The sequence below is a fragment of the Corvus kubaryi genome, unplaced genomic scaffold (assembly GCF_017639235.1).
Source record: "Corvus kubaryi isolate FWS band 111438036 unplaced genomic scaffold, C.kubaryi_AGA036_p1.0 37395, whole genome shotgun sequence".
NCBI classification, from domain to species: domain Eukaryota; kingdom Metazoa; phylum Chordata; class Aves; order Passeriformes; family Corvidae; genus Corvus; species Corvus kubaryi.
Genome location: NW_024581134.1, coordinates 154,013 through 167,494, shown reverse-complemented (window position 1 = coordinate 167,494; position 13,482 = coordinate 154,013). Strand labels below are relative to the sequence as shown.

At 44.2% G+C, this 13,482-nt stretch overlaps 1 protein-coding gene across 2 annotated transcripts in view; it reads left to right on the top strand.

Moving 5' to 3' along the window:
- The first annotated feature begins 1,256 nt into the window (after positions 1–1,256).
- The window catches only part of PASD1 (PAS domain containing repressor 1), a 103,591-nt gene continuing 91,365 nt past the window's right edge, over positions 1,257–13,482 (top strand). Inside the window, exon 1 of one of the 2 annotated variants that reach the window (XM_042039952.1) lies at positions 1,257–1,475. The gene's annotated coding sequence lies outside the window, so the exon portion shown is untranslated. Of the gene's footprint in view, positions 1,476–2,534; positions 2,629–13,482 lie in introns of those variants that run through there. The other variant, XM_042039954.1, reaches the window with a different exon arrangement.

Genomic DNA, 13,482 nt, shown 5'->3' with positions numbered 1-13,482 from the left:
CTTTTACATGTGTTTTGTGCAAAGTGGGAGTGCTGAGGCATGCTCGTTTGCTGCTGTCTGATGGGGAGAGGGTGACAAATCCTCCAGGAAGAAGGAAATGTGCTTCCCATCTTTTGGGATTTTAATTAAATTAACTGCAGTGGCAGAAATGGCAAAGTGCCAGGGTTTCTCTTGTCACTGAGCAAGCACTTGCAGAGAGGCAGCCTGGGCACAGGAGGCTCATACAGGTGTCTGTGTTCAAGAACAGCATCTGTTCTGGCTAACAAGCCTCGCTCTGCGTTGCTGATTCACTTACTGAAGAAGAGACCTTCACCTGTGTCTGTGACCATGTGGGTGCAAGGGTTTGGTGTTCCCACGTGAGTAGCAGCAGGAGCACATGGTCTCTGGCAGGTTTCACTAAAGCCATCTAACAGCATATGCAGCAAGTGCTAATGAAAGCCACATGGCATAAGCTTTGCTCTTTCTATGGAATACCTCAGAGAAGATTTAGCAGAAGCAAAGACCTATTCTGGGGCTTGGAATGTCACGCTGTGCAATGTCTCCTAATGCAGCTACTACTGCCTGCTGAAACCTGGAGTCTGCTCCTGCACTTGAGATCCAGAGTTTCCCTGGCTGCACCTTGTTGGTAGAGACATCCCAGTTTCCAGGTGATGTAGCTCACAGAGGGGTTCAGATCAGCTGCCTCTCCCCACAGACTTCTCTTGACACCTTGCAAGTGCTGCAGGGGCATGGAGAGGAGGCACCTGGGCATATGTGGGTCCATGTCTCAGGGGAGGCTGTGACAGTACAAAGCAAATGCCGTGCACAAGCTGCATCTGCCCTGATCCAACAGGTCATCCAGAGGAGGAAACTGGGGGAGGAAAAGAGAAACTTACTTTTTTTAATGTTAGGAAGGCTTGCCTATTTTTACCTCCATACAAAATAGATGACTTCTATCACCTGGGACTTCTCTGTGTAGGATTTTGAGCAGAGCAAGCTAATAATGACTGTGTCTCATTGGGATTTAAAATGGAATTCTTGCTTCTTGGTGTAAATAGAAGGTGATAGCGTAGCATGTAGGAGGTCTTTAATCTTCTAGATTTATTACATTTTGTAGGCTTATAATTTTTTTTAAAGCTTTTTGTTTCATCTTGAGCACTGACAGAGGCAAGCAGGTAACTGAGGGTACACACACAGCATTTTGATGGGACTTTTTCCTGAATTCATCTGAAGCCAAGCCCCCTGTGACCAGAGCCCCACCCTCTCATCTGCATTTCATAAGGGTATTACCACTGTAATTAATAGGACTTGTATAACAGTACCTAATTAAAGTCTGATCATATAGTGTAAATTTAACCTGATTATTGTTAGCCTCAGTGAACTCTGCAGGAGATTAATCCTGGTGATTCACTCAGCACAGAGAGCAACAGCGGCAGCTCTGCGGAGGACCAAAATATTAGCGAACAGCAATGCTCTGTGCCCCCAAGCCCTGCAAGGTAGGTCTGGGTACCGATGGTAGCACCGGTGTCAGGGAGGGGTCTGTGCTGGGACAGGAGTCTCCCTGTTTTCAAATGGTTTAAAAGCCACTGGGATGCCAGCAGGCTTCTACAGCACCGTTCTTAAAATCACTGAATAAGGAGTCTGTGAGAGGATTATGGCTTACATAAGAGTTTTATGTCTGTCCTAAAGCTACAGCCCTATGCATTTGTGCGCTGCATAGTGTGTCTGCCAGTGATTCGTGGACACCAGAATGTCCTGAATGACTACAAGCCACATTTTGTTTAAGATTATTACTGATACAGGACCTGGTCCCGGTCTTATGAAAGCTGGTGCGGTTTAGTCTGTGGGAAGAGAGTAGAGGCAATAATGTTATATTTTTTATATTAATTACTGCATATTAAAATGCTGTATGCTTTGCTTCTGCACATTGTGCTGGAGAATTCTTTGCTAAAAAAACAAATAAGCCTTTGGTAAAATAATAGGGTTTTCTCTGTATGTAGTTCTGAAGTACAGGGCATGGGGTTTGTCCTGTCTTTGGCTGAGCACATCTGTTTGTTTGCTGCTAATAATAGTTTAATCAATGGGGCTGATTCCTGTATATTCTCTGTCTGACAGTAGCCCTGAAGACCCAGATGGCAGCAAGAAAAGGTCTTTTGTATGTGTCACTTTTTTTCTTTTTTTTCTTTTCTTTTTTTTTTTTTTTTTTTTTGTAGTTGTGGCTTAATTAAAAGCAAAGAGAAAGTTTTACTCCTGTTTGCATGAATGGTCACATCAAACAGCACAGGAAAATCTAGGCCAAGCTGCTTTCAGTGGGCTAAGGAACATTATACCATTGCACCGCTTCCTTTCATAGTAGCAATGCCTCTTAATAAACGTCAGGCACCTTCTGAACTTTCTTTGAAACCGTTACCTTTGCTTTCCACAAGTACCCCGTAGCCCACCTTGCCCCCCCGGCTCACTGTGGCACGGCTGTTGTTAGGAGATGTGTCCGTGTGGGATGGGAAGGAGAGGGATGTGCGCGGGGTGCATCCTCGCTGCCTGCAGAAACGGTGCCGGTTATATAACGCCCTCGCTGGGTAACGAGGTGAAACTCTGTCAACTCTTCTGCAGGAGCTTTCAGAGGGTTTGGGGCTGCTGGCTGGCTGAAGGGTAAGTCAGGGATGTGTTCCTCAGGGGGGACTGTGTGTTGGGGTGCACACGCAGGTGTCCGTGTGTACAGTGCTGAACAGGGGCTCCAGCATTAATGACTGAGATGTGGGTGCAGGTAATGGTACCTCAAGCAAACACGGCCACTCAGCACCTTGCCTGAAACAGATCATTTTAGGGTATTGCTACTTTGTGAAACAGCTGTGTAATGTCTATGCTGTTTGTCTGTTTTCCTCTTAACATGCCTGAAACTCAATTAAAAATAAGCTGTGCTTAAGCCACAATGGCTTTCCTTTAATAGTGGTAATAATACTTTGTGAGAGAAGGCTGTGCTCAGGCAGCTTTATATCAAATGATCCAGGATGCTGATACTATTCAGAATATAACTTGCTGGAGCTTTGCTGTTGTTCTTTGTACTTGCTGTCATTTCTTGCACTTGCAGACTTGTACCTGCTGTGTTTGCTTGTCCGAGTGCAACTGTTCATGTTGACTGATGAGTGCATGCTGGATGATTATGTCCATGAGTGCTGGATATCCTTGTCTGTTTTAAGACTGAGACTACAGGTCTGGATGTGCTTGCCGCTGTCATGGAAGAGTTACTTGTATGCATAGCTGCTGTCAAATGTGCATCTCAGAGCAGAAAGCAATCTTGGTTTGCAACAAGATTAACAAAAGGAATGCCTGAGCTTTTCAGGGTTACATTGTGGAATCTGTGTTTTCACTGTGAGTGCTGTATGTGCTTCAAGTACCGGGGAGTTACTGGGGGAACTGGTTCCTTGCAGAGACAGAAGGGCTGTGGGGAGGGGCTGTGCATCCACAGCTCAGGCAGCTGTGAGCTCAAAAGATTCCAGCAGCGAGAAACGGAGCCCAAATGAACCTAAATAAGCAAGGGATCTGAATTATTCACAAACAGAAATGCTTGTTCCTGAATAGTCAGGTATCTGAATCCGGAGCAGCCTCAGGCCGTGGGACTGGCATTGTGAGGGTGAGTGTTGTCCTAAAATGACCTGTGCAACAGAAAAATTGGTTGGTAGGAGATACAGGCTCGTATTCCCCTGGGACTGAGAATCTCTTGTACTCAATTTTTAGACTCTTTTTTTTGTTATCATCTCAAAGGCACTTGATGCCACAATTCCTGTCACTTTGGCTTTTGCATTTGTTCCTTGCAATATTCAGCTGGAATAGCAGCCTACCAGGGCCCACATCCTATATCCTATTTCATCTTTGTTCTCCTTCTCTTGCTGTGCTTGAGTCCAGTGGTCCCATAGGTCTGGCTGGTCCCTTGGTGGTTGTGTGGCCTTTGTGTGAGGAGATGGGTGTAAGCACAGGGGGACTTAACCTGAGGGCAGAGAGTCGCTCCAGACTTAAGGGAGCTGCACAAGGACTGGCTGCCACGCTGGATCTCTGGGGTCATGGGCAGTCAGATGTGTGGTGGCCCCTTCTTTTGCATCTCCCCATTGCTAGGGCTTCTGATGTGCTGCAGAAGTTTTGAAGGGAGCAGCTCCCCGATGTTTTGTACCCCCACCCAGGCACCTGGAAGGGGTACAGCAGGGGGAGCTGGAGCTGTTGGCCACAGTGTCTAGGACTCGGACCCCAGGAGGGGAAATGAGCTGATGAAGTCTCATCTTGGTGGCAGGTGTGGCACATAATCATCTTTGCACCAGGGGAGGTGGCTTCTCTGTGCTGCAGAAACACCATGCCGCTTGGGGGAAGATTGCTGGTTCTCCCAGAACGGTAAAGACAGCAATGGGGTCAGGCCATCCAATGCTGCAAACTCCCAAGCATCGTGTACATCAGTGAGGATAGGTAGATCGCCGTAAGTGGCCATAGGTAGAGAAATATCACATAGCTGCCTAGTTTTTCATACATGATCACTGAGGTGCTGGTGGCTTTGTAACTTATGCAGTCCCATAGCTGAGCCCTCAGGGTCATGTTTGCTGCCTCCAGATAGTGAGCCTTGCCCTATATATCAAGCAGACTTCTCTGTGCACATGCTTATGTTTAATTACCATTATGAGACAGATAAAAAATTTAAAATGTCATTACAATGTGGTGTGGGGGTGGGATTTGCAGTCTAACTGCAAGCCTCCTGTTGGTGAAACTGCTCCAAGTTTGTCTGAACTTTACCACTGGACAGTTGGTGTCCTCTAGGAGCTGCTCTCTGAGGAGGCTGATGTGGCTTGTTTTGTTTGTCACTGACTTGCCTGGCTATGTCAGTGTCAGCACCTCTCCTGAGACTTTCCTATGGTGGAAATTCTGCCTGGTTAAAACTCCTACCATCCAGATACCTCAGCAAGAGCAGTGCTAGGCGTGCTTTGCCCAAGGAGTAACATCCTTCTTGAAGGAGAGTTATTTTGATGTGGACAAGGGTCATTAGGACTGCACTGACTTCCTGATGTTGGTACCTGTTCTGAGAATGGGTGCTGATCCCACCTTACCAACGTAAAGCCATTTGATGCACTTTGCAGTAAAATGACCCTCTGGTGCTTATAAACCTTTCAGGGTATTAAAATGGCCTTAAACCCTACTGTGTTTCTTGCTTTAGCTTGGAGCTGGCTCAGAGCTGGGTTTGACTGGTAACTCAGCCACTGCTTGCGGTTTAAGTTTCTTGGGATGGGGTGATGGATCCCTGCCCTCTCCCAGTCCTGTCCCCCTGCTGCTTTTGGTGCAGGCTGAGCCCTGAGAGTTTAGCTCCAAGCTGCAGCCGGTGACATTCTCGACATGCAAACCTCAGCAGCAGGATCAGAGCCACGTTTCTCAAATTGACAAAGCAAATAAAGGCTTTTATTCTGGGGGGAGGAGAGAACAAGAATTATTCCAAACATTCTAATAAGCCCCTAAAGTAAATAACTAAATGTTCTTCCATTTCAGTGTAGCTCTTGGAAAATTTCCCAGGATGTCTTTAAAGAGCTCATTGTAAAATAGTGGGATGTTCTTTTCCCACAGGTGTATGTTAAAACAAAAACATTTCACTTGGAATTATTATAGAATTACCTGGTCTTGGGATTACTATGAAGAGCTTTGGGAAATCATTCACCTGGGCTGCATTACCAGGGAAGTGCTGCTGCCATGCAGGTCCATGGTTTGTATAGCAGGGGAGGCAGAGGTTCAGAACATGATCTTCCCTGACTTTAAATGGGAAATTGTAGGGATTCTATTTCATCAGTGAAATTGGTTCTGTTCTTTAACTTGAACTTTTTAGAATACAAAGGGAGGCTTTACTACAAATGGTATTGTTTGCAACAACCTCATGGACCCGCCAATTTTTTTTCTAGCTGAAGTATTTTGTTGCAGGAATCAACAGAGAATTACTTCCAAACTTGTTTTAACATTGTAACACAAACACCTGTACATAGGAAGCAGAGGTCTTCCTCTGTTTGCATCCTTCTCTGTCTACCTGGAAGAGCAGTCTGGCCCTTCCCTGCTGCCACAGAGCACCTTGAGGAAGGTGCTGAGCCCTGTCAGGGAAAAGGAGCACTGGTACTGATTGCTTGGGGAGCTGAGCCCAAGGCAGACCAATGAATTGTATTGTTTTCATTGACCTGGGTAACGTTTTTATTAATTATCATTCCCTTCACAGACTCAGGGACCAGAGTAATAAAGGTAATGAAGGATGAGTAATAAAGGCAAGCACAGATGCTTATCTGTCCTAGTCCCTCTGACATGCCAGTCCATTGAACCTGTTCACTGTTTGGACCTCAGTTAGAATTTGATTTTGAATCTCCATATGTGTGTGAATTGGGAACTCCCCTGCTCAAAGCACTGCTTCAGCTGTATGGAAAATACTGTGCCAGGCTGTATGGTTATTAATAAGCTGATTTTGCTAGGAGAATGGAGCACCATGTCTGAGCTCTTGTGCAGGGCAGGCTAATGATATTGGACAGTGAGCAACTGTCACTTTTGCTAAATCTGTCATATTGCAAGTAAGCTGCTTACAGCATGCAGTGAAGATGGGCAGAGGGACAGGCTAATCCACCTTAGGGCTCTACCCAAACTGAAATTTGGAGTCTGCTTTTCTCAAGAACACTGTTGTCCCTTGGAAACTGTTGTCTCAGAAGCACAAAGAAAGCTAAGGATCTGAACAGGCATCAATTTTGCTGAATAAACTCCATCTGTGTGTCCGCTCAAGGTCTTCTAGACCCTCATTCCTGAGGAACAGAAGCAACACAGAATTTTTCAGAAAACATATCCTTGTACATTGCTGAAAAATGCAGCACAGATTTGGAAGCAAATCTGAGGATTTGCAAATCTGAGGAGGAAAAGGGGAATGAGACCTGGTCAGCAGTACTGGACTCTCAGCAAAGCTTTCATGGGTGGGAGCTGTGGAAGTAGCACACAGAGGCTCTTGGTTGTCTCCTTCTGTTACCAGTGCAGCCAGATGCCAATTCCCAACCTAGAGACCCCACTGGAACCTCATCTGCAGCAGTGTGAGTGCAGTCCGTGGGCTCTGCAATGGCTCAGTGATGGGTTTGGAGAGGTGGGAAGTTGGATGTGGGCACCCACTTCTGCTGACACCTTCCTGCACCACCTCCTGCTGAGCCCTAGGCTGTTCTTCCCTGTTGCTGCTTTAGGCATGATTGTCCCTTCGTGCTTCTGTGGTAGAAAAGCAGTGTATTTGTCCCAGGTTTCCCTCTCTCTTTTTACAAGTGAGACTTCACCTGTTCACAACATGTTTTTCAGAAACAATCCCCCATTTTGGCCTCACTTGGCCAAAGTGTGTAGCAGTTCCTTGAATTTGAGTAGATAAATAATCATGTTGATGGAGTTGCTGCTTAATATTAAACTAAGTCTGTTGCTGAATCAGGTCCTTGATCTTTGGCAACCTTTGTGCTACAAAAGTATTTATAAGTGTAAACATTAGATTGTAGATGCAGTTTCTTGAGATAACACTGCAGCATATGGGGCACAGGGCTGAACTTTATGGGACAATAAAACTCAGTGCTGAACACTGGGAATTGTTTCCTCTTTGCAGGTCTTTATATCCGCTGTTAACGACTGTTCCTCCGTGGCATTTAGTAGTGTTTAAGAATATCTTCATTCCCCTAAAATTTGTCCTGTCACCTGTGCAGTGCTCCACAGGCAGAAGGTGTTTGCTGGTACTATTGTCTTTCCCGTGGTCGCAGGAGAAGTTCCATATGAGATTGGAATACTGTATTAAGCTGGGACAGTAGATCATGCATAGGGTTTGAAGGCTGTCAATTACAGTATGCATTTTGCAATGATGAGGCTGTACAAAATATGCTTGCAATGAGCTTCAGGAGATCCCCAGCTTTGTGGCTCCCCACAAGGGGATGCACAATGGTCAAAGGTAGAGAGGTGCCTGCATGACTTACAGCTTAGGAAAACAAGACAGGAAAGTGGGTTTAAATGCTATCAGAAAAAGGAGATAGGAGATAAATTAAATGGCTTATTAAAATCATTCAGAGGTAGGGTTCTAGGTTCAGTCCTGCCTGTCAGCCCAACAATGCTAACAGTAATCACAAGCCTCCAAGATACAGAGCTGAGGTCCCTCCTTTTCCTGCAGATACAGGGAGCATGTGAAACTCACTGATGGCCATTGTAGGCAACAGGTTGTGCCACCAAGGATAACAATTCATGAGTAGCTGGTTTAAGACCAAAGAAGGCAGTTCCGTCTTCTGCTCCCTGCAATCTCCGCTGCATTGGCACAGTAGTGGCAAAGTAGTTGAAAGCCTATCATTACAAAATGTCTCTCCAAGCAGTAGCTTTCAACCATGCAAGCATGATTTTTCACACAAAGGAAGTTGGGTGTGGCAGAAGCGCCTTTCCAAGGGTGAGATTTGCTTGAGCTGGTCATGAAACTGCACCCTGAGGGCTGCTGAATCAGGTTGCTTGTAAAAGTCAAGAGTATTTTGATGTACAAGATGTTTATGTTCCCTCTTGAAGTGTTATAATGAGGATACAGCGATAGCATCAGGGCAACGGGGTCACAGAGCGGAGCCCTCGGAAAGCTCATGCTTGGCTCCTCTGGTGCTTACCTGGGAATGTGTTTTGGTTACCGACTGCTAAACATAGCAAAGCTGCAGCTGCATTATCATTCTACTGAATGCCAAAAAGTTTGTTGTGTCTTACTGGAGAGCACGTCACTGTGGCCTTAACCAGCTGTAATATAGAGGCTGTTGAAAAGCACGGCTCTGTTACCATCACAGTCCTTTTATTTATTTTTACCTTCAGGAGGAAGTATTTGTTGAAATTAACTTCTAGTTCCCCAAAGATGAAGACATTTCTAGTTGGAATGGTATCTATGAGTAACTTTTTTTAAGGGTAGAAAAATGTTTTCTGGTAGGGTTATACAATTTGGTTTATATGTTCTCTGCAGTCTTCACCACCATAGAATCAGGTGAGGGGTTTCAGATGGTTTTAGCAATAGCTTAGGAGATGATGGACAGTCTAAGGTTTTGAATACTCTTTAGATGATACCTTAGTATGAGGCCTACGAGGATGAGAATGCTGCACTGCCACAGGAGAGATCCAATGAGGCATTTATGCCTAAAAAACACTCCCCAAATTAGCCTGCCTACCAGACAGGGGCTCCACCTTGAAGGCATTGTTGGGGAACCCATGAAAAGTGCTGGAGAGCACCCCAAACAAGTGATTTCTTGGAAACTGGATCCTTTTCAGGCATTTCAGTTTGGATGTCCTGAGCCACTTGTCAGAATTTTAATAGTATTTACCTCAAGTGAATCTGGCTGTGGGCGTTGGGGTTTTTTTGAGGAATTTAGTTTTAAATAACATTTCCCCTGTCTAGATCTTTATCATTTTAGAAGGGATCTCAGTCTGATTGCATGTGAGTTATTACTGGCTCTCACAGGCATGGCTGTGTTTATACAAGTCAGGATTTTTTCCTGGAAGGTGGGAAGGTAATCATTGCCCCCCTGGCACATTATGGGGGACAGTTCTGCAGCCCGGCTTCGCCTCGCTCTACCAGAGAGTATTTCTGCAGTTCTGACAATCTGGCGTCCTTCATGTCAGGCTGAAGCTGTTAATTTTATTTGGGGTGGTTTTATTTGGTTGGTTTTGGCGAGGACGTCTGAGGTGGGTTTGACCTTTTTGAGCTGGACACTGGGGTTAAGGCTTCTTCCTAAAGGTGCTAACCAAGGAAACTGAGCCATGTTAGAAATAACACAAATACCATTTGCAGTCTTGCTTCTGGTGAGAGATAACTACTGGAACACAAAAGCTGCCATTGAATTTTTCTGTTGTGCAGCAGCACTTTGTTGAACAGGGATGAACCTAAGCATGACTTCAGTTTCACTACAGCACTTGCTGAGTAAGGGTCTAAGTTAATAACATCAAGTAACAGCTGGTGCCAGAACCACTTTCAACTATGTAGGAAATTTAAGATTATATTTCTCAAATACACAAGCCCATTGCACTGCAATGCCAAGAGGAAAATTTCACTTTGCATTTGCCAAAGCTGAAATTTGGTGGTTGCAATGAATCTGCTTTGCAGTAACAGTGCATGGGGTGACAGTGCTGTTGGAACAGAAGCTACCACTGGTGTTTGGAAACAGCCCTTGTATGGAAGAAAAAAAGGCTGTTAAGACATTCTTCTGTGAAATAGCTCCAGACAAAGCATTGAGCACACGGCAGTGTGTAGGAGAAGAAAAATGTGCATTAAGGCTTCTTTATCTGTTGCATGAGTAATCAAAACTTATGTAAATATGCCTTCTTATAAACTGTATTTATCTTATTCTTATGGAGGAAGCAATGTTAATGCCTCTGTCCTTCAGTTGTATGTATGGAGTATAGATAAGCAGCATTACATGTCCTTATCCCTGTGGATCACAGAGGAAAATTAACCAACTAAAAGCAATTCCCCATGACCGTTACTTGGGAACTTTAACAAAGTCCCAGACCCTCTCATCCTGGATGGTAATGCTGTCAAATCTGTATCTGAAAGACAGGTATGAGAGTCTGAATAACATGTCCGTTTAAGATAATCTTCCTTTTTTTTTTTCACTGGTACGTATTGCTGCATGTGCTTCAGTAGGGAGACGATGTTAAGGTTAAGAGGCTTTGCTAGTATAGTTGAAATCTTCTTGAAATGTATCTGAACTGGCCAGCAAGAAGAGACAAGAGCTAAAATGTGGTTTGACACCAAGAAAAAGGATCTCAGATTGTGTTGGTTCAAATTCAGAAAAGTGCTGTGACAGCCTGCCAGTGTGAGTCATGTATTTTGGGAGTGTTTGTGCTTCGTAGCCTGTTCCCCAATAGAAGACACTTCTCTTTTGGAAAACTTTCAGCCTTGTGCAATCAGTCCATCTGCTTTAAAGATAAATATGTGTATATTAATAATGAGAGGTCTATTAACAGGTTGACATTTCACAGGATTTTAGGGATGAACCTCTGTCTGCTGAAGTCAGAGGCAGCTTTGCCATTAACAAGTATGTTTAGTCACTGGATAGTCTAGCAGTGCAATTGCCTTTATAGACTAGAGTTATCTAAAGGCATTCTGTAACTGTCAAACAAGGTTTGACTGGGGTTCCTTGTGCATTATTTTGTGAGTAACTAGGGTGTGGGAACTAGATTTTAGAAATCTATCCATATGTGGAATACTTCAGAAATTTACCTAAAGATAAATGAGTAACAGACCTGATATTCCTAGGTTTCTAGTGCCTGGATTTTGAGAGCTGCAGTTTTTTAAAGGGCTGGCATCTCCAAAGAAAAGGGGATTTTTTGCTGTGATGTACATTGGGCTTTGGAGATGGTTTCATATTTCGACCATATTTCGACCAACCACTGACATATCAATATGCTACAACCTATAAATCACCCAGGGGAAAAGCATGAGGTCTTTGATGTTGTAGCAAAATTCTCTGATGCCACAGAGCCTGGCATCAGGCCTGTGGGTTTTATCCTGGCTCTCTCCTTCCTGATGTGTTTGCCTGATGTTTGAACTCTGTGTAAATTGACTCAGAGGATCCTGGAGTTTCAGCTCTGGAGTCCAGGAGAGCAGAAAGGATGCTCTTGGCTCCAGTGCCCTAACTGGCTTGTCCTTTGTCTAGGACAGTGCAAGTTCTTTCCAAGCAAATATTTACAAAGTAAACAGCAGGAGAGAGTTCACATACAATTTGTTGGCATTACGTCAATACAGATTTATTCTGTTGTGTGTTTTAGAAGTTTAATTAACATGAGGTTTGCAATATGTGCTGGAAAGTAAATAACAGGCACATCTTTATTTTCTTGGGAGAAGAGTATTGCTTCTTTAGAATAGAAGGTATGAAGGCTTTTCCTAGTGCATGCAGCTCTGTTCACTGGTTCCATGCAGGCCATTCCTCAGTGCACACATCTTAAATCCCCTGTAAGCCCAAATATCAGGCTTAGGCGAGACTAAAGTGCTGTAGAGATCTCACAGTGAGCCTTTGCACAGGGAATGTGTTTTATCCCACCATCTGAACACCATGCAAACAAGCAGTGAGACCTGAAGTAGATTATCAACTCCATCAGTTTGGCTGTTGTGCAGAGCTGTTTGTGGAAAACATATCAGATGCACAAGCTGATGCTGCTTTGCAGATTTTGCCATGTTAGTGATCAAAAATATCCAACATGACCAGAACATCCACAATTGAGCTGCTTTCATTTGGAAGGACTTCTTACTGAGAAGTCCACTGAATTATAAATCTTATTCTTATAGAGGAAGCAATGGTAATGCCTCTGTCCTTCAGTTGCAGGTATGGAGTATAGCTAAGCAGCATGGAGTATAGATAAGGCCAGCAGGCTTTTACAATAGAGTCCTGATATAACCTTTAGCAGAGGACCACAGATGACAACCATGTGAGAAGATTACTGGGCTTTTGATGCCATCTGCCCTGTAATTGCCCCCATAACCGATGTGTTGTATCCTAGAAGTGATACATCATTCTCTGATGTCTCATCCATGAAGTCTGGTTCTGGGGCCTTGCGGTTTATTTACATGTGAGGTTTCCACTGGGGATTCCAACGTACAGGCTGATCAGTGGTGAAACGTTGCTGCCAGCAATGGGAGCTCTAGTTAGAGATAAGAAATCACACCTTACTGGAGCTGTCAGTGAACTTTTAGCTCTCTGAACAAAGAATCTTCGTTAGATTCCCTGGAATTGCCTGCATGCTCAGGGCCAGTTATAGGTGTACATGTCTTCAGGGCTTGAGCTCAGCTGGAAAGGAGAAAAGTCCTGCACTGGGAGAGGTCTCTCCAACATGATCATATCCTGGGCTCACAGACAAGGTCTCTTCTTAGTAGACTGCATCCTCCAATCTGCTGGAAATGTTCTCATGCTTCTTCTGGTGCTTTTGATGTAACATCTCGTATCTGGGATAATGATGTCTTTATACTCCCTTTTTTCCAAGAAAACTTCCATCATTTCATAAGCAGCTAAAATGTGCATAGCCACTAACTTCACTATTAATGTAACATTTACGACAGACTTGACAACAGGGAACAGATTTCCTGTTCATGGTTAGCCCTGCTTGGCTGAACTGAACACAACAGTCAAACGTCTCTTACTTTTCTCAGTATTTCTGTTAGTGTGTAACTGACCTTTCCCCCTCCTTCATTCCTATTCCTCTTCCTGTTTTGTTCTTCAAATATCATTTAAATGATGTTTGATGTGAGTTAAATGCTATAGAAACGCTATTTGCTGTTCTGTTCAGATTTGTCAACTCTGTTATTTTAAGGCATCGGGTTGACAAACAGGTTTCTAACACCCTGAGGCAATGAATATTTTCCCAGGTTGGCATTGTAGAAGAGTAGAGTAGAAGTATATTTTTTCCAAGGTTGTGCAAGAACAGGCACAGTGTTTGTTAATTGTCCCTCATCTCCCTGTACATTTTTATTGCTCTGCCACTGTGAATAGGTTG